At 39.5% G+C, this 23429-nt stretch overlaps 1 pseudogene; it reads left to right on the top strand.

Moving 5' to 3' along the window:
- The window catches only part of LOC135984990 (collagen alpha-4(VI) chain-like), a 72223-nt pseudogene that overhangs the window by 13251 nt on the left and 35543 nt on the right, over positions 1-23429 (top strand).

A 23429-nucleotide genomic window follows, 5' to 3' on the forward strand; every position in this document is an offset into this window, starting at 1 on the left:
GGTCAGAATGAAAGCCTCATCTGTATGCCAGATCCTTATCTACTGTAACTGTGGTATTGAAGTCAGTGGTGCTTTACTGGTTCATATCCCAAGGGATATGTTGGATAGGAAATAAAATGAAAGAAAGCAAAATTGTGACCTGTCTTTCCTGAAACAGCTGATTGCTATAAAACAGAAGAGAACAAAAAGTGCATTTTGAGACTGCGTGGTACATAGAAGATGTTTTCTGGAAAAAAAAGATGACACAGCTGTAGGTTAAAGCATGTTGAAAATAAAATGAAAAACTAAAGAGAAAAAGTCAAGGTGCAGGGGAGGGGCCAGGAAAACCAAGGCACAACTGGACCTGAACTTGACTAAGGATGTGAAAAATAACAAGAAGGGTTTCTTTGGGTACATAAGACTGCAAAGGAAAAGAGAGAAACTGTACACCCCCTGGTTCCAATGAGGGAAATCGGAGACCTGGCTGCAACCAATGTGGAGAAGGCTGAGGTACTCAACAACTTTTTTGCCTTGGTCTTCACCAGTAAGTGCTCTAGCCGTGCTCATGAAAGAGAAGTTGTCACCAGATGTAGCTGTGCTATATATAGCTGATGAGCACAAGCTTGGTGTACTGTATATGTAAGTGAGAAGGTACCTAGGAAGACTTGTTATTTTTAATACCACACAAGGTTAAGTATTTTTAATTAAGTTAAAGTAACTTTTTTCTCCTTAGGATTTGGTTTTGTGCAGTCTCCCCTTTGGTTAATCTAAAGGAATTTTGTCCTTAGTTGTTATCTCTGATCTGGGCAAGGGAGCTTTCAGCATTTTCCTTCCAATTTAAGTTTGAGACATCTCAAACATTTCTGCAGCATGTACAGGCATTTTTCTTACCAAGAACAAGTCCAAATAGATTTGATTACATAGTTGCTGCTGTCTCCCTTTCATTGAAGGGATATTTACTATCTCTTGAGTCCAGCATCACCAGGTGGTACTGGGACCCACTTCCATCCTCAGCTTTCAGAGGATCCCAAGAGCTCTGATTTCAGTGTTTGGAAGTAATTAACGTGCTTTAAAAAGGGACTGAACTGCAGTTAAATTATCTGAATGTCATTATGTTGGATAATATAGTGTGTAAGATTCTACTTTTTTAACTTTCTTGACACCAGATTAAGTAAAAGCATTTATTTAGAAGTCCTTTTTTAACTGAATTGAACCTAGAACCTTTGAAAGCAAAATTAGAATGTGAAACATAATCGCTCATGTATGAATTCAATTGGTAAATAAAGGCATATGGTAGTCTTGAACTGAAACACTGGCCAGGAAATCTTAGTAGTGCTCAGGGAATAAACACTGGTGCTATATTTGTTGTTTTCTTTTGTGTTGTCCTAAGGAAACAGAGGATTCTTTTTGTAGATGATGCTGTAGAGGCCAAATGCTATCACTGACTCCCTGTGCATGTGCAGTATGAACCAGTGTTTAGTTGTATGATATCTCAAAGTATTTTTCCTACATAGGTTTTTTAGTGTGCATGAAGAACTGGCTTTCTGGATTAAAAAAAATGTAAAGGAGGTTGTGCATGATTCTTGCTGGATTTATTGGGATAAAAGTGACAGGACTTTGAAGGAAGAGAACTCAGCACCTTCAGTGCCACTCTAGAGACTCAGATGATATTCCTGCATCTGTCAAGGTAGTCCTGTGTAATACAGACTAATCATATATGACAAACTTTTCACAGGTATTCTCCAATTAATTAGTATTCTAGGAGTTTGGGGTTTTTGTTTTCTGCACGCCTGATTTTTTTTTTTCTCCTCTTCTTCTTAATGCTGGAGTCTAGCTTTTTTAACTGAGGTTGAGAAGAGCTGTGCTTTGAGTGCTAGCTACTCTGAAATGCCACATCTGAAGTACACTGTATTAGCAGATATTTGTGTTTGTAACAACTTGGTTCCTTGGCTTCCCTCTGTAAAATGAAGCAAAAGCACCTTCATTTTGCAAATAATGTTATAGTTCATTTCAGTGTTTAAAAGCTTGGTAATGCAGTATTTCCAAAAAACCAGTGGACACTACTTTTTGAAAAATGCTGTACTTTGAGGGATGCCAAATTATTTTCAAATTGATTTTCCTTCAAGGAGAAATTGAAATTTTGGGCTTTTAATTTGGTTCAGTGTGAAGCCACATTTTGAAGTTCCTTAGCTCCTTGCAAAACTGTCTTTCCTACTAGTACTCTAGTTCTAAAGAACTCTAATATAGTGATACTGTGTCTGAGGATTATTGATGAATGTTTGCATATTATACATTATATACATTATATCTAATGCATGGTGACCTTATATCTAGTGCATGGCGAGTGTTACAGAAAGCATTTTTTAAGTTACCTGCCTAAGTACTCTAGACACCTGAGAAAGTGTCAGGTTTCCATAGTTACAGCATTTACTTTGGTTTGTTCTCACAATGGGGCAATATATAAAATATGCTGCTTAATTTTCATTGCTTTTTACACAGCTGTAGTTGAAAAGATGGTTTTAGTGGTTTGCGGTAAGGAAAGATAGGATGAGAAAAGGTGATGTTGCTTTTTCAGTTTTCCAAGACTTATGGCAATGAGAAAAGCACTGGAAAGTTTCAGAGGAGACATTAAAGTGAACAGCATCCTGCTTTGTTTATTTCCTATTACAATATATATATATTTTGCATCTTAGTGAAAGATTGATTTAAATTTTACTTACTTTCTTTAAAAGACTAGTATAAGCAATGCCTAGAAGTGGCAAGAAAGAGGAGATATACCTCACATCCCTAGCTACAAAATGAGAGTTTTCCAGTTATTTTCAGGGCAGATCTTGTGAAGATATTCACAAGCAAAAGCCTTGATTCTTTCTAGCTCATGTTTTCCTGTTGTCGAAAGTAGTAGATTCTGGTAAAACTGTGCATGATTTCCAGCATTAAAAATAAGAGGACAATTAGGTTCTTTTAGCCAAGTGATGTTAGCAGAAGTTTTACATCTATGACTGTTGCAAGGTCACAATTTTCTTCTATAAAGCTTTCATGAAACAAGAACCTGCATCTTGCCACCACCAGTAAGCTCAGATTGTTTGAGTCTGATTTCAAAGGTATGTCTAGCATATGTTAGTGGATAATGTACTGCTGGTTCGAAAACTTCTGTAACATTATGTGTAAACTGTTGCCATCAATTTTGAATTCCCCATTTTGTGGTAATTCCATGTGAGGTGACTTACAGTATTTTTATTCTAAAGCAAGACTTATTATAACAATAATTTGTTCCAGATGAGATGGGTTTAAGTACTTACTCCTTTGTATAGGATGGTTTCCCACACAGTATTCCTAGGAGCAGGAGAGTCACATCTGCTACCTTTCGTAAGCAGTTTTGGCTTTGAGAAGCTGCTTTCATGAATGAAATGTTTGTGTTTAGTTTGCTTAATATCCTTTACCAAATGAGTCAGTGAAGCACAGATGGGTAAGGCTGATATTCTTAGCCTTTGTGCTGTTCACATTTGTCTACTTTCCAGTCAAAGGAACTGGCAAGAAAATGATGAATTACCTGTATCATCCTCTGGGTTTATTTTGTTGGCCCGTTTTACAAGACTTGTCAAAAGGCTTTGGTTTCCTGCTTTAATGTTTTTTATTGATCACCTTTGTATTCCTTTCTGTAAGCAAACAAACTTGATCCTTGGTACTGACGTGATGCTATGTGCCTTATGCAAAGTAGGTCTAAAGCCAGGATTGATAGGAGAGAGAGAAGAATCATAGCAAATGTATCTCCTGCTCAGTAAGGACTTTCTGATTTGGGAAAAGTACTTCTCATACCAAGGATCTCTTTGGACCTCCTTTACTCTCTTTTAACAAATCCCTTAGTAGGAGGCAAACTCACCTTGCTGTGAAATATATAAGTATACATGTTACTGATTACGATCTCAAATTATAATATGGGGTCCCCTTCCACTCTTCTTTTATTCATGCCAAAGAGCAAAATGGTTAGGAGTTTGAAAGCAAAGTTGTTCTGGGTCAGAATGAGTCATTACTAGGTAAGAACTTGTTTAACAAGGTTAAGAGGCTCTTCAGCTTCACAACTCCTTTTATGGGGTTTGATTTTCAAATTATTTCCCCCATCTGGGATGAAAGGGGAAATGTAACATTGTGCCTGACTTCTTTCTCGAAGAAACTAAACCAGGAGAAAAGTCTAAAGCCATGGTCCTGAGTGCAGTACTGTACATATTTTAATGACTACATGGGATAGTCTCATTGAATTCATATGCTTAAAGGCAAACTTAAACTTCAGCTGTGTATATCAATTAAGATAGGGTGTGATTAATAAATATCTATTTACAGAGTGTGCAAAGTGAAGAAGTGAAAGCTTGTCAGGCTCTCAGAATAGCCAGCTGTAGTCTTAGGTAGATGTGATAAGTATTCAGGTTAGATCTTCTTTTCAACTAATTGGGTTTTAAACTGTTTTATTTTGTTCTGTAATAAAGATTAGCTTTCGGAGGTGGGGGGAGAAATGACTTCTCACTGAAGATTTCCCAAAAGAAAAGTACTGGGGGTTGGGGCAGGCAGCAGAGCAGTTTCAGAAATTCTGTTATCTGAATCTTGAGGAATTTTTAGTTCTGATACCTGACAGGCAGCCAGGACAGCTTCACTTGTCTACCTGCTTTATCTGCTCCTTGGGAAGGAGAGACTACAAAGCAATGGGGGAAGTGCTAAGTGGTCATGCTAAGCTAGAGGAAGGTGAGTAGATAAAGCAGGTTAAAGGATGCTGAGAGTTCACGTCCTGATCCTGAGGGAATATAAATATATACTCAATAAATTCAACACAATTGACTTCAGGAGGGACTACATGGGTATGGTTACTTTAGTTATGGAGACATCATAATTAACTGGGCTCTCTGACAGATGCTTTGGTTTTGAGGGATCTTCTTGACTGCAGAGAGAAACTATAGTTTGATTTTACTTTCAGGGTAGGTTGAGAACTGTTTGAGTCTGTGAGGATACCAAGAGTCCATTTTCTAGATTTTGTTAATGTGTACTCATTGCAATTTACGCTGTTTAAGCCAGCAGGGAGATGCGAGTATGAATGACAATGAATGTTTAAGGCTTACAGAATAACAACATGCCAATTATAAAGCTTTACTCAGAAAAGAAAAATAGACAATAAACTTATAAAAGGTGCACCAAATACTGAAATGGAAAATAGTTATGTCCATTCTTTAAAATCAAGTCAGCAAGTGTAAACATCCATCCCACTAGCTTGCAGACAGGCAGACACTAAATTAACAGTAAATGAAATTGACTTTCAATGTCAGTCAATATTTCCATTTAAGGCTGGGTGTAGACACCTAATGGGCTGGTTGTGTGCTTGTATGTACGTGTGTCCGTATGTGGGGCTGTTCCTACCCTTGTGGCCACGTCCTTTCCAGCTGTGGCTGCTTGCCCTTCTAAATGAAACAACTCTTTGGAACATCTTGAACCTCATGTTGATCACATTGGCTTCCTAAGTCAGGTAAGTCACCCAGGGTCTCCTTGCTTGAGTCAGTGTCTGGCCATGTGATTGTACCTGGAAACATTAGGAAACTTCTCTGAGAAACCTGCTGCAAGTAAAGCTGCAAATTTCTTCCTGAGACATTTCAGTGCTAACAAAAAGATAATGTAATTGTAGGAAAAAATATGCCTGTAGAGAGGAGATAACTGATAAAAAGATTTATTAATTTACAGAAAAAGCTGACACCTAGAAAATATTTTACATTGTTTTTACAGGAACATTTATCCTTCTTGTATTAATATGTCTCAGTGGTGAAAGTTTAGTATATGGACATAAGAGGAGAGTGATGAGGTGGGAGGGTGGGATGGATTTCTCCTGGTTTTACTGTTTGGTGAAATCAGGAAGTTCCACAGATGAAATCCAGGCTTTAAATTTGCATTAGTGAGAGAAAAGGGGGTGGCAGAGGAAAGGGATAACAAACTGGGGCATGTGAGCTGAAGCTGTCTGTCTGCTACACTCCAGGGCTTGGGCTTTTTCTAAAGACTTCAGAAGGAATGAAATCAGCATGTAAAAATGGAAGAAATCTAACTGGAGTTCTTCATTAGGTAGGAGAAATCTGCATGATCACATTTGTTTGCACTGGTAGAAATGGGATTTGAAGTTGTCATAAGAAAGATTGTCTTCCTTCTCTTAGTATATACGAACTGAAGAGGGAAAATGTCCCCAAACCAGGGTTTGCAGGAAAATCCTGCGTGCAACATAGTTATAAATTATAGGTGAAAAACAGATGTTGCCTCAAAATCTCCACACTTTTAATAGTGTGCTTAAGAAGTCTATTAACATTTGACTGTGCATTTTGCTCTGGCAGCAAACATCTACAGAATGTCTTTCTTTTAGCTGTGTAAAACATTGAAGCAGCTTAAGATAAAATTGGGACATTAGTTGGTTAAAAAAGAAAAAAAATAGATGCAAGCAATATTTGCGAAGCATTTACAGAATTCAGGAGTACTGCTGATCTTTTTCTGCCTTGAGAGTTATTGTATACATATTGGTGGGTCTCTGGGAGCAAATAAGGAAAAATGCTGGCAGTAAAATAAGCTTTAAAATATGTATCCTTTTATACTGTTTTCGAAGGGCTTTTAATATTTTTCATACTGTTGTCTCCTAAAATAGCGTTAAAGTGGAAAGAAGTCTTAGGTTTTTGAGAATTGCTGTCTTAGCATCTTACACAGATTATGCATATATATATTTATATAAACAACTACAGATCTGCATCTTTAAGTAACTTATGCTAGGGCCTGTATATACTGTTTTATGTTCAAATAAGTTTTGGAATTAACATATTGCTAGCTTAATATGCAGAATTGTTAATGCTCTGTAACACTGCATGTTTGAGTGAGATTATTTAGGCTTTGATCTGCAGTATCTATAACCTGTATGACCTGAGTTTTCCATTAAATTACTTCTTTCATTTTACTTTAGCAAATAATGGACAATACTTGTAGAAGGCATAAAGTACCTCTGTTTATGCAGCTTGTAGTGTGTGATTGGAATTTCCAATGTGAAGATAGGGAAAAATAAATGCTACAAGTAGGGAAACTAGTCAGCACACATTTTTAAATTGCAGTGTCACTGCGTATTTAAAGAAGCTGCTTGATGTCAATAGAGGCTGCTGAAGGGAAAAATAAAGAGCAAGTGGGAAATACGTTCCCATCTGCACTCCCTGTTTAGAAAGAGTGGGAGAGATTTTGCAGGTGTAGGGTATCTGACCCTATGACCAGGGAACATTCTTGAATCGTGAGGCTGAAAGAAGCTGAAGGAGGCACAGAGACTGCAGCTCTTAGGAGGTATGGAAATAGTTGCATAGCTCAGTAGTGACTGGTTATTGTGTATGATATAACAGTAAGAGCTAGGCTTTGTTACGAAATTCTAATGTTTACATTACTGAGGAAAGTCTAGCCCCTTGCTAAAACAGCAACTATATTTTGCTCATCTGACTGTGCGCAACCGCATACACCCCAGACTCATGGTGATATTGGTGTCCTTGAGTTTTTCACAAGCTCAGTGTTTTGCTCTAAAAATGTCCACCACTATAACTAGAGGTTTTGGAAGTACTGGTGGTATGTTACTTATCTGCCTTTGAATATGTATGTTTCTAGCTTCATCTAGAGATCTGTGTCAATTTATTAAAACCAGATAGTTCAGGACACTTGCAGCTCCTCTGGCACTATAGCTGCATTATCAAAGTAGGTACTGCGTAATACAGTAATGAAATTTAGTAATTGTGATTATTTTTATTTTTAATAACATTAAAATATTATGTCTCAGTATAAAGTTTTTGCTTATTAACGTCTAAAAGAGGCTGACATCATGAGGCATAGTAGTGAAAACAGATAACTGGAAATCAAATCTCTGTCAAAGTGATCAAGGAGAGCTCCTAAAATGTTCAGTAACTATCAGGAACATATACAGAAAAATTAATTAAATCCAAGACAAAATTTATTTGTGAAGTTGCCATTTAAGATGGCTGCAGAACATGTTTATTTGCTATAGTTTCATATAAAACATACCACAGTTTCCATTATAAGTGCTTATTAAACAAAAGCTGTAATGCGTAGAGGCATGAAGAAGGTTTCCACAATGCACAAACGGTAGCATTGCCACCTTTTTAAGGACCTCATAGTAGCTGGAACCCCTTTTCTTGTATAAGGACCCCAGTTACATCTGGAATCTGTGTTGCTGCAGTACTAATAATAGTAAAGAGTGCCCATATGCGATACATGTCTTGAAATATAGGAAGTGTGGCTTTTTTCTTCCCACAGGAGAAGGTTCCAAAGAACCCTTCAAGAGCTACAATGAGGCTTGGTGTGGTAATACTTGGAAATGAAGTTTTGCTGTTGCCTGAGGGTATAATATAGTCAAGCAGATTTCTATTAATTGCTTTTTGTTGTTTACAAAACTTAGGGTAATATTATGTACTGTTACCCTAAGAGCTTGGAACCGAACCCTGTGCTACAGTAGACCAGCTGTAACCTTTCCACTATATTGTCTTTGCAGATCCAAGATACAGTTTTCAAACCAGTGTAATGAATTGTTAACAGCAGCATTTGATCCTCAGCCTGTATTTTCACAGATACTTGGCTTGCTTTTTCAGTAGAATGTAAGTGATGTTTGCAATGTGATAAACAATCTAATTGGTTTGTGATTTTAATATAAAACTATAGCTGGCTTCAAAAGAAATGAGAGTAATTTATGGAAGTATGGTCTTCACCCAGAAGCAACCTTTAAATCAGTCTGTATGGAAGGGAGAAGATTCCTACATTCCTTAACTTTCCTTTCATGCTATTTCCGTAAGCTATTGGCCATTGTCAAAGATAGGAGATTAGGCAAGATGGACCTTTGTTCTGATTGCTAGAACTTTTTTGGTGACTAGTGGCAAAGGGAAGTTTTAACAAAAGTGACAGAAGAGGAACCATCTGCATGTACAGGTAGATACCCTGCCCCTAGCACATACTTTCAAGATACTGAAAAGACTAATATGTGGATCAACCTGTTGCACTGTAGCCATCACTTGGATATCTTCTCCCACTACACTGGTTCAGTTCCACATCCTTCTGCGAGAGGAATTTACCTGTGTCTGAGACTGCGTGATTCTTAGAAGCATGCTCCTGGGATCCAAGAAGCATATTCAGGAAGCCTTCTAGTTGCTGGAAGGAAAAACTAGTTTGTTTTTTTGCCTCTATCTGATTGCTTCTGTGTGTCTTCACATACATTTCCTTCTCTGTTACTTGTAAGTTTAGGCAATTTCATAAAAATGTAATTATTAGGCATTAAGCAACAGCAGACACATACTGGGGAAATTGTATGCAAATCATCTCCAAAATGAAATTGTAGACTGATTGTTCTCATCTGAGTTCCGGAAGCCCTGAAACCTTTTTTTTTTTTTTTTTTTTAGTGGGGTGAATGAATGGGGGCAGGGCAAATGACGAGCCAGGATCCTCGGTTTCCTGAGGTTGCACTCTTGGGTCGAACCCAAGCCTGGACTATAAGTGGCTCAAGCTATCTTTTTCTTCTGATCTTAGCATCTGCCAGGATCAAACAGCAGATTCAAAAGATGGCCTGAGACAGAGCAGTATTTTGCTTTTTCTATATTACTGGTAGTTTAACAGTGCTTTCTATAAAATTTTGGTAATAAACAGGTCATGGCGCATGAAAGATGCATGGCTACTGACTTTTCCTAACTTAGGCAGTGTGTGAATATAAGATTCTTAGGGTAGCCCCAGTGGGATGTCTTTTTCAGTCACCGAGCTTTTAAGCATAATATATTAGTTATGTCACGTTGCCGAATTTTACCTTAGCCTCCTCAGCGACTCATTCCTCAGTATAATTTCTGCAGAATCTTTGTTGCTAACAGGTGTGTTTTGGAGGCCTGAGGAAGAGACTGCACACAGTGTTGAACATTACCTCTGACATGCACATCCACACGAAAGCAGTCCAACCTGGACAGCAGCTCTGTCAAGCTATTGGTTCCCCTAGGATGGGAAGAGATATGCTCTTGGTTGGCAGAGGGCCAGCTACAAAGGGCTGGTGAGAAGGCTGGCTGAAATGCAGTGAGGACATCTTTTGTTTGTCTGTTTTAAATACTTGAATAACCAAAGGCTGTAGAATAAGTGAGCACTATACCCCATTTTCTCATCCTCTCTGCTGGACATGCCCAGCCAGCCTGCTTCTCTGCTACTCATGTCACCATGCAGAAGCTTTGGCCTTTATATTCATAAATTTTACCATAAATCTTTTCTTCCACCTGCTGACATCAGTGTTGTGCTATATAGCTCAGTTTTGACCTGGGACAGAATGAGAGGGTGGAACTAGGAGGAAAGCAGCTGGAGCTAGTCAGAACAGAAAGATAACTGGAGCAGCTTCAAGGTTCAACATTATATGAAATGTTTTCGTATTTGTCCTTTTTTGCATGCTTGGCCTCCAAGGCTCTGGTTTATTGTTTCTCTTTATTCTTTAAGCTAATTAGTGTACGTGTGTTCTAGAATTGAAAGTTTTTCAAAAATGTTTTGTTCTCACTTGCTTGGTGTACTTAAGCTCAGCCTGGCTAAATTTGCTACTTTCTTGCTGAAAGATTTTCATTCTGATTTCCCATAGCATTGAGTTCTGGTACTTTTGTATAGAGAGAGTCTTTGTTACAGGCCAACTAGCATATTTCATTTGTAAATGAGTGCTTGTTCTTATCTGTGCCTGTTTTATGTAGATACCACCACCAAATTTCTTTTGAATACATGTGTGGGTGAGGAATTTTAAGGCTAGAGGGGAATCTTAGAAGCGTAACTCCCATTAATCTTACATTGTGAATAGCTTGCTTGTATTAATAGTTGAATTTTGGATCATAGTAAGTATAGCTGTGTGAATCAGAACAAGGCATGATTGTGTGAGAGCTGAGCAGTGAGCAGTTCATTTTGGTTATATGCTGTACATCAGTGTCAAAATCTTAACAGCTGTGTTCAAAGTCTGTATGTTAAAAGCTGAGGAAAGAAAATATGAATGTAAAGTGCTGCTTTAAATTGCATACAGCTAGAAAACCTCCATGTGGTTAATAAAACGCACTTACTGATTTCTCCCATGATTAAATATATCTTTCTAAGGAAATTATGCATGTATTTCTTACTGTCTTTATTTTTTTTTTCTTTCCTAGGGAGGTTTTCAAAATGGATGACTGGAAATCACTTCTTGTTCTTCTCTTTTTTTCCACCTTCTGCTCTGTAGATGCACAGCAGACTGGTAATACACTAAATAAATTATTCTTCTTCAAGTTGATAGCAAAACTAACTTTTTCCATTTATACCCAATGCTGGAGAGAGTTGAAGAATTGATTACAGTTTATTCTTTATATAACTAGGGATAACATGGTCTATTTTTATGAAATAGATATTTAAACTAAGATAGGAGAGTTTTCCTAAAAAAAAAGCAAATTTAAATGCAACAGCTTAATAAAATTTGGTTTTGTTCATGTGTGTTGAGCTTCTCTATTTTCAAAAACAATTAAAAACTCACAATTGTAAGACCACCAAGAGTGAGATAAGTCATGGGATTTAGCATTTTTATTTCACTAGTCAAGTCTCCTGGAAAATCTGCTTGAGAAAGTATTCTGTACAGTTGCAGTATGTTTAGTGCGTGACTGTTGGGTAGGGGAATATTATAATAACTGCTTCTTACTTGCCCTGCTAGTGTGATATGCTTCTGAAAGGTGTGGAAACACATGAGTTTATTATTTACTACAAGTAGATGTGTTTAGCCTTGTTTAAGTTGGTGTGGTGGGTTTTTTTCCCTCAGATGATAAATATTTCGTAATGTATGCTTGCAGAATGAAGCTCAAAGTGCACGAGTAACTTTTCCTTTGAGCTCACTTGACAGCAGATCAATGCATTCTTACAGCTGTAGTTCACATACATAAGTGTGTACAACAATTACCATATGCATTTACTGCAAATGGGTTCTGAGTAGGCTGTGTATGGAAGTTGTGTCGGTGTGAATTTCAGCATCTTTCATTTGCCTAAGAATGGTGTTGCAGAAGTATGTAGCCTCTGACCCTCTGCGTGATGAACACAGGAAAAGAAGGAACTAGTGGGCGCTGAGAATTTACTGGGTTAGGTGGAAGGATTTTTCTGCAAAATGCCAGTAGGTCCTGGATTCTGATAAGCAATCAGGAGACAAAATTACTCTTCCATTAGATTACACGTCCCATAGGAAAATGGGAAAGTTACAAAGTGTTTCTTCAGTCTGCATGAAGGCTTCTGTGGCAGATGTCGTCCTCCTGGTAGCTGGATTCTGCAAGGCTTCTTGTACACAGTGGTCAATTGCTTTGATACTGATGTGCCATATACCATATTCTTGTTGAATACTTACTATAACAAGAATGATATCTTACAGAAATTCAGCTAACAATGGAGGAGGCACCAAAACTGGGCAGAACCTCCAGTGTATGCTAGAGAATCACTTTGTAGCAAATGCTGGTAGCCAAAAGGAAGAAGGCATTCCTCAAATTGCTGTGGTAATTACAAATTGATAGGCTGAAGATAATGTTCAAAACCCAGCCACAGCAATCAAGGATGCTGGCATCACATTGTATGCTATAGGTGTTAAAGGTTCTACTTCGTCTGAGCTTTGAGAAATAACTAGTGAGCCAGCTGATAAGCATGTCTATGAAGTAGAAGATTTTGCTTCTCTGCAGGGACACTCTCATAGTATTCTACAGATGCTTGTACTACGCTAGAGGAGATAGCTGGACCAGTCACCCATGTTGCCCATGATATGTCCTGCAAGAGTTGTTTTCTTCCCAGCTTTATTTTTTTTCCTATTCATAGATGAAGTACATGGAATTGCATTGTGTTGCCAAAATACAGGTTTTAATTTTTTTCATCTTCCATATATTGCTAACTAGCTTTCAATAATATCGGCTCATAACTGTGATGAATTTGGAGTACCTGTCTACCTTTAAAATACTCAAAATAATGGTGAGAGATGGGAAAGGTGTAGGGAGGAAGGCGAAGGCAGAAACACGTGACAGTTGTAATGTATTTCATAAACGATAAAATGTGCAGTCAGTTCTTCCTTGACCATGAGCAAAGCTAGAGAAGAAGCGGCAGTAATTCTTTCTTCTATATGGTCTTCATTGGGCAGCTTGTGAAAAGCCTTGTTGGCAGATGTTGTCTTTTTAGTGGGTACTTGAACGAGTATTGGCCAGGAAGACTTTCAGTAGGTGAAGAACTTCCTTTCCACCTTGGTTGCATGTCTTCCTGTTTGTCTTGATGCAATCCAAGTTGGGCTGGCACAACACAGTGAGTTTTACCACGAATTCATGCTGAATCAGTATGTATTGAAAAGTGATGTTTTGGAGCAGATTGAGAATTTGCCTTACAGAAGTGGAGAAACATACAGAGGGAGAGCTCTGGATTTTGTCAGCAGAGTGTTATTTCACTGAACCTGCTGGTAGCAGAGCTAAGGGCTGTGTCCCACAGGTTCTCATCACTGGTTGAGAATTCAGTAATGAAGTTGAATTGCCTGCCAGGAAACTGAGCAACAGAGGCATCTCCCTCTATGTTGTTGGAATTGGTGTCCAGAATACAGCTGAGCTTCAACAAACAGCCAGCAAGCCTGTATATCTGTATAGTGCTGGTAATTTTCATGACCTTCAAGATCTTTCCACAAGATTTTGGGATAACTTTTGTTTTGCAGTTGAAAGTCAGAGAGAAGGTAAGAAGTTGTCCTTATACTTGTGCCATTTCAGTTACTCATGCTGTGTAAGTGTGTAATTAGGTTGTAGAAAAGTGGTTCTGGTTTTGATGTTGTTAACATCAGCATTACTGTCGTGTAACGTGATTGAAAGCAATGGGGCTAATTTTTTGTTAGCTTGGAGTTCAGGGTAATGTTCCTGTTCTTTTTAACACACTCCAGTGTCTGCTGAAATCAGTGAGGTTTAATTGTTAAAATGTGAAGGCAAACCTATGCTTGGTAAGCTTGGTAACCTATGCTCTATAAGCTGAGCCTTAATGTGTTGCGAAGAAAATCAGGGTCAGATTCACAGACTCTATGAAGTACATTCAGTTTTGTCTCATTAGAGCTGGTGGAGCCTTTTTTAGAAAACATTTTTATGTCATTGAACAGTTGAACAGAGAATTATTTCTTGATTAAGCTATGCTTTTGATAACTCTTAATTCCTTCTCCAGCAAAACATTTTCCATGATATGGAAGCCTCATGTCAGAAGCCTTGTGACCTTGATCTAAGTGTGCTTGCAGGTACAATTTATCACCAGAGCAAAACCAGCAGCCTGAGTAACTTCTAACTCACCGGCAATCCAGAGCATCTTCTCAGGTGGCTGTGAGGGAAGAACAGAGTGCAAATGGCTGGCACCTGTGCTTTTACAGGGGTGCTATATGGACAAAATATTTACCACCTTTGGCTGCGTGGTGGCAATACTTGCCTATGCACAGTTTGTTGTAATTATCTGTACTAACCAAGAGGAGCAGGGCAGTGGTCTGAGGGGTTTGCTGCAGTGGAATTGCCTGTTCTGACTGACAGAAAAATTTACCTTGAATTTTTTTGTAGAAAATGGCAATAGGAGAGTTTGTATTTAACCACAGAACAACTTCCCTAATATCCTGGGTTGTCCTGATAAGGAGTCAGTCTGCAGGAGAGTGAGAAAAGCACCTGTCTAGCAGACTTTCCTGTAGTGTGGGCAAGGGGCCAGTTAAGGTATAGTGTTTATTTCAGGGATTTCTTTTACTGTGAAAATCTGCTCTTCAGCACTGATAGGGATTTAGATTTCATGTTTTGTTGTAGCACCATCTTATGTATTGCCTTGAGAGAAACCTTTTTTGTAGCAACCTTTTCTGATTATCCCACCAGTTATCGCATGGTATGACCTACATTTGTCTTATCTTCCTTATGTTTACTTTGCTTTTAGTGAGTTCCGGTGCGAATGTTGCAGACATTGTGTTTCTTGTGGACAAATCCTGCAAAATTGGGTCAAACAACTTCCAGCGGATTAGGCTTTTTCTGTTAAAAATTCTTGATGCCCTGGATATTGGTCCAAGTAATGTAATAGTTGGGTTAGTGCCGTACAGTAATGAGCTGAGGCTAGAGTTCACCCTGGGCATGTTCAAGGATAGAATTACTTGAAGAACTCAAGAAGGAGGCAGCAGGAAAAAACAAAGAGTACAGCACATTGCTATGGTGATCACTGATGGCCAGTCCTTGGATGATTACACTGAACCAGCATCTAAACTAAGAAGTAAAGATGTTACTGTCTATGCTGTGGGCATCCAGAACATCAGAGAGTAGCAAACTTGATAAAATTGCAACTTATCCCCCAAGGAAACATGTCACCACCCTGAAGTTTTTTCTACAGCTGTCAAATATTGGATGGAAAAATAAAGAAAGGGCTTTGTAATGAAATTGTGACAAAAATGCTTGTAGTCCCATTACAGTTGATAAGTTTGAAAAAAGGTAAGAAGTACACGGATAATTGTCACTTCATTGCTGTCAGGCTTGCTGTTGGTGTGTGCACCATCTGCAAGAGGAAATTAATGCAAGAGGAAATTAACATTCAGAAGGGTTTTAGTGACGTTTATGATGTTCTGGTGGTGATCGACCCAAATATCATCAGAGGAAGAGCTGCCCTGCTTAGAACCAGGCTCAGGGGTCAGGCTCAGGTATTGGAGGTCACAGCCAGAGGTCACGGTTAGGGGTCGCATAGCCCCTGTGTAGTGCGTGGATCATCTGGTATTTCATACTTGTAGTTCCAAAATGTGAAGTGGCTCATAAAAGCAGTAGTTAATGCCTCAGTGGTTAGGGTGAATAAAGTTCACTTTGGTGTTTCTGTCTGTAGCTCAAAGTGGGAAATGTATTTCTCACTGAATTAATGCTCCTCCAAATCTCCGAGTAGAGCAGCAGTATTGAACTTGAAGCCTCTGCCAGGCCAGCCCTTCACAGCAAGAACTTTGAGCTTTGCCAGGCAGAGATTTGGTGTGGGTGTGCGTCTTTCCTTGCTGTCACCAGGATCCTCATTCTTACTGAAGAACCAACTGTACCATTGGATAGAGCCAGCCTTCCCAGGGCCATAAAAGCTTTGAAGGGAGGTAGAATCAACTTAACTGCTGTTGGAGTGAAAAAAGAAAGCAAAGCAGAACTTGAAGAAATTACTGAAGGTCAAGAAAGATTACTCTTTGCACAGAGCTATGATGCACTTGCCAATAAAAAAGGTAGGAAACTTGCTTCTGCAATGAGAATAACAGGAAGAATTCTCTCTGTTTCGGGGGTACCAACATGCTGGTTTTTTCCGCAGAAGTCATGCAGTTTGAGTATTTTTTTTTTTCCTCACAGTGGCCCTTCAGGTAGCAAGAGAATGAGTGTGGTGAGTGGGGTAGTTAATCTGACTTGGGTTCATTGGTACCTCAGCTGAAGGTTTGATTTTGGTTACAAGCTCTGTCTTGTTATGACTCCCCCAGATGGTCTTTTAGATGGTATGTTAAGATCTGTTATTTCTTCTACAAACTAATTGCAGAAAAGGATGAATTTTGTCTATGCATGGAAACTCTGAGTTGAAGTAGGATAGATGATGGGTTGGCCTTGCATGGCCTTGCTGTGAACAGCTTCTGTGACTAAAGCTTCACACTGCAGAAAGAAAGGAACGAGTTAAACACTGCCAAGGTTATGTTCCACACTAGTTTTTGGTTTGGTTTGGTTTTTTTCCTGTTTTTGTTTTCCCCTCTTTTTTTCCCTACATTTGCTGCAGTCAGGTGGCAGATCTGGTATTCCTGATAGATGAATCAGAAAGCATACCAAAAAGCAACTTTTCTGTCTTGAAGACCTTCATGATGGAAGTTGTGGACAGCTTTGTTATTTCTAGGGACAAAGTACATGTTGGAGTAGTCCAGTACAGCCAAGAGTCTCAGAAAAACTTTCTCTTAATGAGTTCTATACTGACACCATGATAAAGGAACAGATCAACAGAATCGAGCAATTGCAGTACTCTGCATTCACTGGCAAGGGGCTGAAGCTTGTCCAAAGCCTTTTTCAGCCTGCCAATGGAGGCTACAAGGGCCTCGTAGTGATTATAGACAGAAACGCTACTGACAGGGTGGAGGATGCAGCAATGGCTTAGAGAAGCAGCGGGATCCATGTCTTTGCAGTTGGCATAGGGCTTATCAATTCCTTTGAGTTGCTGGTGCTGCAAGGAGATTGTTACCAGTGGAAAACCTTGATGCACTGAAAACCATTGAGAGGAGTATTGTCAATCAGGTCTGTGAATCCAAACATCCTCCTAGCCAGGGTAACTTGAACATTTTGTTGGGTGCATGATGACAAATATCCACATGGCTACATGCAGTTCCTGATGAAAGTACCTGAGCTAGCTGGACAGCTATGCAACTGTTTTACCAAAGAATACTGCTCAGGTTACTCAATCTTGCAACTTTCTAGACTTGTACCTGGCTTCAGTCAAGAGCCACTACACTCTTTAGTATGGTAAATAGCTTCTGAAGTGAGACAGTGCTTCACATCTAGCATTCATATCCATAGCTCCTCAGTGTCTGAAAGGAGCAGATGTGCCCAAGGTATCCTAATCAAAAGAGAGAAACAGACATTTCAGTGATATTTATAAAAGAGCCTTCCAAAAACCTAGCTTTGTCATCTACAGCTGACCCATGTTGCTTCAGTGGGACTGTCAGCAGCAACTGTTGACAAAACTTAAGTCTCACAGAGGCACTATGGAGAGGGGCTGTGAGAAAATCCATCGTTGTGTATGTGGGAGGTATTGGAAAGATGTGAGCAGCAAATCCACAGTAAGCTGAGATGCTACCCAAAAGCTTTCCCTATATAAGAAACAGAACGTGCTGTCTCTTACTACATCTTCGTGATGGCAGTGGTAGCTTGGACGCCACACAGCCTGAGGGGCTCCCAACTCCAGAGAAAATAAAGGTTCAGTATTGGCTTTGATGAATGTAGCAACTTTTATCAGATTCCAGAGGCTGGTTTTGTATCTGAGTTTATTCCGACTTCATGCTGCGGTATCAGTCACCTTGTCATGTGGGAAGACTGAAGCAGAAAACATAAACAACTTCTCTTTAAAATTACATATTCTTGCCAGTTATAATACTGTAGATGTGTTTGTTAAGTTGCAAAAAGAAAAATGTGGTGAATGACAAATGAAAAGGCAGAGCACTTCCTCTGCTGAAGGTAAGGGAGATCTGTGTTTTAAGTGGATGGCATTGATTGGGGATAGCAGGAAGAGACAATTGCTGGAGCAGTTCTCTCTGTGCCCGTCCTTACAGGGACTGTGGCTGTACTTTAAAGCTCCGTGTTATCTTCCTTGTGTCTTCACCTTATAGGTGATGTTTTTACATGTGTTGGATACATGCTCTTTGTTATCTTTGTTATGCCATAAAACTGGTTGTACCCAGTTCTCTAGGTTTCATTCCCTTAGTGACCAGAAACTTACTGTGTGAAAGGAACACTGGGGTGACCACACTGCTTGTCTAAGGCTTTTCATAACAATGGCTGAACAAAAAACTTTGCCTCTCCTGCACCTTGGGCTCCTGAGCTCTTAAACACAGCAGAACTGGTTGGTGTTTGTGAGGTGTTGGGAGCGAAAACAAAGAGCTGAGCCTTGCCTCCTAAAGCCAGAAGCTACTGTCCACGTAAATTATATCTGCTCAGGTGCTTTTCAGAGAGGAGAATAGCTGGGCTTGTTTCATTATGAGCTCTGCACCCCCACCCCCTGTTTTTTCCACCAAAAGCTGAGCAAACCTCCATCTGAAAAGGCATGGCCTGAAAGCAGAGAGAGGAGGCTGCTGTGGAACTGGAGTCCGCTGCCAAAGAACAACAGTGTGACTGTGGCTAGTGCAGTAGCACCTCCTGGTGTTTCATGGCCAGAGAACAGGTAGATTTAACAGGAGTTACTGCGGTAAACGTATATACAGGCACACTTGTTTAGAGAGAGAGAAGTTAAGGAAAGCATATTGACTTTGATCGCACCGATGCATGTATTTATTGCTAAGTTCTGCATATATTTGTCTCATACAACAAAAACTAACTTCTTGTGAAGCCTGTTTTATCTTATACTGTCATCTGTTTTCCTATATTTGCTGACCTTCTTTTCTGTAATAAATCTGTTAATTCCACTTTCTCCTGTCACTGTCTCTTAAACTGCCAGATTTTTCAGATTTAAAAAACTGCATTCAAGGTATTTTTTACAAGGGCATGTGGTGATCGGGCAAGATGCAATGGCTTTAAAGGAAGAAATTCTTCCCCAGTGGGGTGGTGAGGCACTGGAACAGATTGCCCCGAGAAGTTGTGGATGCCCCATCCCTGGAAGTGTTCTTGGCCAGGCTGAATGGGGCTTTGAGCAACTTGGTCTAGTGGAAGGTGTCCCTGCCCATGGCAGGGGTTTGGAACTGGGTGGTCTTCAAGTTCCCTTCCAACACAAACTGTTCTGTGATTTTATAAGCCAACAGGGTAAAAATATACCTTTGCAGCAGTAAGGTGGGGTAGTTTAACAAAGTGGATGTATGTGGGAGAACAAGGTGATTAGAAAAAGAGCTTAGCTACACAGAGGTGTTCACTCCTGCAAATAAATACAGATTATCAAAAGAGTATAGAGTACCTACCAGAAGCTGTTTTACATATTCTCATGCAGAACACAGTAGCACTACAGTGAATAATTTACTGCCATTTTGGTGTTATTGCTGCTATACGGAGGAGTTGGCAGGGAATGTTTTTTAAGAGCTATGCAATGTGTCTGGCCGATTGTCAGGGCTATAATGCTGAGTCCATGGTTACCCTTTGCACTCCCTTCAAATTATGTGGTTGAAAAGACGCAGATCTCAGAAACATCTCATTGTGAAAACATATTCTGTGTGTGCTGGACATGAACACATACTGGAAGAAATATCGAATAAATCTTGTTGTTCATGGAAATGTTTAATCGGAAACATCCCTCACAATTAGAAAAATGCTGTTAGCTGAACTGCTGATGACCTTTGCATCACAGGTGTTCTGTGAATCTTGAAATCAGATCTACAACCTCACAACCTGGCTGAGGGGCGTGACTGTGGGGTATGTGTAGACATATGTGTATATAGATATCTTTAATTGTTTAAGAGAGATTTTTTCTTGTTGACTAAACAAAAAACCTGTATAGATTTCTTATGTTGCTCTGAGGCTTGAGTGTTGGCTGTTTTAGCCATAAAAACTCATCCAATGTGATCTTTTAACACGGAAAGATTTTCATGCTGCTTACCAGCAAGTCATACCCTCTAGGGGGCAGTTTGTGCTGCAAGTGAAAATACTGAAACATAATGATGGCCACTCAGAGGTGAAATTATTTCTGGATTTCTGGATTTATTTGGTTAAAGAGCTAAACACATTCATCTTTTATATGAGGGAAAACCCAGAAATCCCTAATGAAGCCTATATGGAATAATGGTCTTATAGGAAATAGCCCAAACTAGCAAACATGGAAAACAGCTTTGTGTTTGGTGTTTCAGAGTCAATGGGTAAAAAAGGAACAAAATTAGGGAGAGAGCTATTTCGCAGATAAAATTGCATGCCTCTGACATCTTTGCAGAGGTACAGCAATGGATGATAACACATCTAGAGGCACAGAATAAAATTCAGCATGACACACGAGAAATTGAGGTACAAAACAAGTCAAGTAGTTTAGCTGCTTGATGAGGACAAGGTGGTTGGGGAGGGGGGTTGAATTAACCATGTTGCAGTATTTGCTGTTATTATCAGGAGCTGTGCAAGCATAACTGAGGCAGCCCTCACTTTACAACAGCTGTTATTCACAGTGGATTTATAACATTGCATGTAGGCAGTGCTGCTGCCTCTTTATCTCATGTTTGTTTCTTTGGCCTATTATTCTACATTTGCATGTATCATCTGGTCTGGTGACAAAGCGATAAAGCACAGCCAACCATCAAGCTGTTGCACATTCTCCATTGGTAGCAAAGCTCATGGAAACATTTGCAGGAATAGACCCTTTGAGGACATTTTGCAGCTGGGGAACAGTGACCAGTAATGTAGACCTTAGTACCTGCAAGTTCACATAGCCCCAGTGAAACTGGTGGGCTTGATGGTATTTTATATTTACGGAAAACCTATCTCACTCATTCTGACTTCTGGTTCTAAATCTACAATATTTGATTTTGTCCCACTCCCATGATTCTGACAAAAGATCACAAATAGTGTATGCTTATAGTTTCCTGTTTCTTCTACTTTTTTCAGATTGCGACATAGATCTTTCTATAGCAATTGATATATCAAGGCACATGCAGCTAGCATCCACCTTGCTTCTGAAACAGAAATTGCAAGCATTCCTTCCCAAGCTTTTACTCCAGATGAAATCACTGCCAAATACTAGCTGTAATGCTGGCTCTTTAGTCAACATTAGATTCAAGTTCCAAGTATTCACACAGACCAAAGAATTCATCTTTGACTCTGATTTTGAAGACTATAATGAAGAGATCATCCAGAGGTTCTTAGATGCACAGACCACTGTGAACAGCTACCTGAATGCAGACTTCTTACAGGCACTTGAGGAGAAGTTCTTCAATGTGACCTCTGCTAAAGTGAAGGTAACTTAATGGTATGAATGTACATCTTGGAAAAATTATGCAGTTTGATGTTTACAGTCTGATGCTGAGTACTCCGGGGAGACAAAAAGGTAGTTCAGGAATTGGTCAGTCCAATAGACAGAATGGTTGAGGAACCACTGTGTCCAACACCTCTGCTCAAGGAGGGTCAACTAAAGTAAGCTGTCCAGGAGCATGTCCAGATGGCTTTTGAGTATCTCTAAGAATGAAAACTGTACAACCTCTCTAGGCAACCTGTGACAGTCCTCAGTCATCCTCGTGGTGAAAAAGTGTTTCTTTATATAGAGGCTCCTGTTCTTTCATTCATGTGACTGCATATACCAGTTCCAATTCCCTGAGTACTCTTGCAGTGAGATGGTGCCCAGAACATTTCAGTTAATACATATGATCATAAGTATTCTTACAGAAGACCTCCTTATATCTGCCATGTACTTTGTACTTCGAGTAGTGGAAACAGTTTTCTTTCAGAAACTCTTAAATCCTGATCCTGAATCTCTGTCCACCATAATGATAGCTCTAAGCGGAAGTCACCACAAACATCATCCAAGAAATTTGTTTACAAAAGTTTATTTGTGTAGTTAACTTGTCAAATAGTTTCCAGTAGCAAAGCTGAGTTCTGCTCAGGGATCTTATGATCAAGAAAATCTGCATAGATGCTGCAGTTAATTCCTCCATCTTGAAGTGAGGTGAAGGGAGAAGCATAAGACTTGATCTGATCTCTTCTGAAGTAAATGCGGGGAGTCTTTCCACTTAGGTGGAAGAAAGTTAAATCTCATTGGAGTGTTTCAGGGTTATTGTCCTGGCAGTTTTTTTCTTAAGACACTGACTCAGTAAAGCACTGACCATGTCCTGTAGTAGCTGTTTAAATATTATTCCTTACTAAGATCTCCATGCAGGAAGATCTTCCTTATGAAAGAGGACAGGTTTGCCCTTGCAAAATACATAAGGAATTCCCTCTATGGAGCTTATTTTAACTTTTAGAAGATGTTAATTGTAGTCTGATGTTGTCCCATCCCAGTCGGTGGGGTGAGGGCAGAGTTAGCTTTTAAATACTCTGTGCGGTAACCAGGAGTAATGACAATTACTTGAGAGCTTCAATTAAATCACAAATTTACTAAAAACTCAGTGGAATTACAATGAATACTGGCTTGGCAAAAGTTTGTAGCTATATCATAAAACTTAACAAGACTTCAACAGCAAAACTTGTAATGATATTACCCTAATGTGCCCAGAATAAAGATAGAGAGAGATAGATTAAGGTATCAGAAGAAAAGTAAGATTTCACCACTCCAAAGGTCAGTTGATCCAGCGATAATCTCTGTAGTTCTCTTGGTGGTGGGCACAATGAAACTTCACTACTAGTGTTCCAAGTGAGGAGTTTTTATACTTTAGTTCATTTGCATGTGAGATAGGAGAGGGTGGCTCATCTCCTCCCTCTGCTCGCTCCTTGTACTAATTAAGGAGATTGTTCCAGAAATGGGTTGGTGGTCTGAGAAATGAGTTGTTTGGTCCTCTAGGGGCAGCTGGTGAATCATTATTCCCCCTAGCTGGTCAGTGATTGCTCAATGACCCTGCCTTTGTTCCAGCCCAATTAATGAGGGCTCAAGGAAGAGATACCGTTAACGAGGCCTTCATTTTGCAAATAGGAAGGCCTCAAGGAAGAGATACATCCTCTCTCCACGGCGCTCATCTCTTCCTCCTGCCAGTAGCTGCAAAAAAACAGCTGTTTAAGGCATAACGAGGTGCATACCATCACTATCACAGATGTGTGGCGAAAAATTGTTACAAATTCCCCTGCTTTCAG

Source organism: Caloenas nicobarica, chromosome 2, assembly GCF_036013445.1.
Source record: "Caloenas nicobarica isolate bCalNic1 chromosome 2, bCalNic1.hap1, whole genome shotgun sequence".
NCBI lineage: Eukaryota > Metazoa > Chordata > Aves > Columbiformes > Columbidae > Caloenas > Caloenas nicobarica.